The 1,672-nt window shown below is 53.9% G+C and overlaps 1 protein-coding gene across 1 annotated transcript in view; it reads left to right on the top strand.

The window, feature by feature from the left end:
* Nucleotides 1-191: 191 nt before the first annotated feature.
* AKAP7 (A-kinase anchoring protein 7) overlaps nucleotides 192-1,672 on the top strand; it is a 160,145-nt gene continuing 158,664 nt past the window's right edge. Inside the window, exon 1 of the mRNA XM_008071890.1 lies at nucleotides 192-259. The gene's annotated coding sequence lies outside the window, so the exon portion shown is untranslated. The remainder of the gene's footprint in view (nucleotides 260-1,672) is intronic.

Below are 1,672 nucleotides of genomic sequence, written 5' to 3'. Positions count from 1 at the left end.
GCGGCGGACGCGACGCAAACCTCCGTGTCGCCTTCCCTCGCCGGGCCGCGGAGGGTTCGGCGCTGGGGGTGGGGATGACCGCGCCTTTGAAACTGGCGCCACGTCTCCGCCAGCGCCCGGGTGAACTCCCGGCTCGGGCCAGCGTTTTGGACTTGGCGGGTGGAGGCCGTCGGGGTGGACCTGGGGTGGAAGGGACCCCGAACCCGCCAGAGGAAAGGTGCCCCTCCGCGGGACTTTCCCAGGAGACGCGCTCACACAGGTACCTGAGGCACGTGGAGATGTTATGTCGACAGACGCCGGCGGGTGTAAACGTGCTTGCCGTTGTTATGCCGAACAGTTTTTGTCCCTTTCTTTGCAGTGCGTAGGAATGGAGACCGTGCGGGAGAAAAGCGCCACGCCTCGGGCCCTTGAGTGTGGTGGCCTGTCCCTTCGGGATGCTGTTGGCCTCTGCCTGCTCCTTTCTGGCGTTGACAAAGTTGAAGATGTTTGTGGAGGCTACGGCCCCCTTTCACCGCTTTGCAGATATTATTAGCGTACCTTGTTCCTCTCTCCCTAGTAATTTTTTTTTCCTTTTTGAGTTGGAGTCTCACTCTGCCACCCAGGCTGGAGTGCAGTGACACCCTCACCACCACTGCTGGGCTCAGGCGATCCTTCCACCTCTGCCTTCCAAGTAGCTGGAACCGCAGACGCACGCCATCACGCCGGGCTAGTTTTTTGGTGTGATTTATTGGAGAGACAAGGTACCACCAAGTTGCCCAGGCTGGTGTCGCATCCCCGGGCTCAGGCAGTCGTCTGGCCTCAGCCTCCCAAAGTACTGGGATGACAGGCTGAGCCACCGCCCGGCCTGGGTTGTATTTTTGTCCCCTTTTGAGGATGAGGAAGGCTTGATGGAGGTCAAGAGACTGGATGACGATCACTAGCGCTCAACATTGATCCAGATGGAGGATGCTGCTGTCCTCAGTAGCTAAGTCAGGACTAGAGTGACTGGCATTGGCCCTTTCTCTTGGTTCCTGGGGGATAAACGTATTTTTTATCTAGTAGAATGATTAGAGGAGAGTCTTTTTTTTTTTTGAGTTGGAGTCTCACTCTGTTGCTCAGACTGGAGTGCAATGGCTGCTCCCAGCCACCACAGCCTCGACCTGCTGGGCTCCGGCGATCCTTCCGCCTCAGCCTTCCGAGTAGCTGGAACTACGAGTAGCTGGAACTACAGGCGCACACTACCACGCCTGGCTAATTTTTTTTTTTTTTTTGATATATTGTAGAGATGAGGTCTCACCAGGTTGCCCAGGCAGGTCTCGAACCCACGGGCTCAGGCAATCCACTCACCTCAGCCTTCCAAAGGCACGGGATTACAGGCTGAGCCACCAAGCCCGGCCAGGAGAGTCTTGCTTAATGAAACACACTAGGATTTAAGATGCAGTCGTATTTTATTGTCTAAATAAGAAACTAGCATTTTGTGCAGCACACAGCCTATCCTTTTTTTCCTTTTGTTGGTCTGTTTTTGATGAAGTCATTTGCCAAAATGCACCTGTATTTGAATATTAGCATTTATTTATTTGTTGTTATTATTATTATTATTTATTTATTTTTTTTGAGTTGGAGTCTCACTCTGTCGCCCAGACTGGAGTGCAGTGGCCGCTCCCGGCCACCACAGCCTCGACCTGCTGGGCTC

The sequence above is a fragment of the Carlito syrichta genome, unplaced genomic scaffold, assembly GCF_000164805.1.
Source record: "Carlito syrichta isolate Samal-C Ts95f unplaced genomic scaffold, Tarsius_syrichta-2.0.1 Scaffold314781, whole genome shotgun sequence".
Classification (NCBI taxonomy): domain Eukaryota; kingdom Metazoa; phylum Chordata; class Mammalia; order Primates; family Tarsiidae; genus Carlito; species Carlito syrichta.
This window is presented reverse-complemented; position numbering and strand designations above follow the sequence as displayed.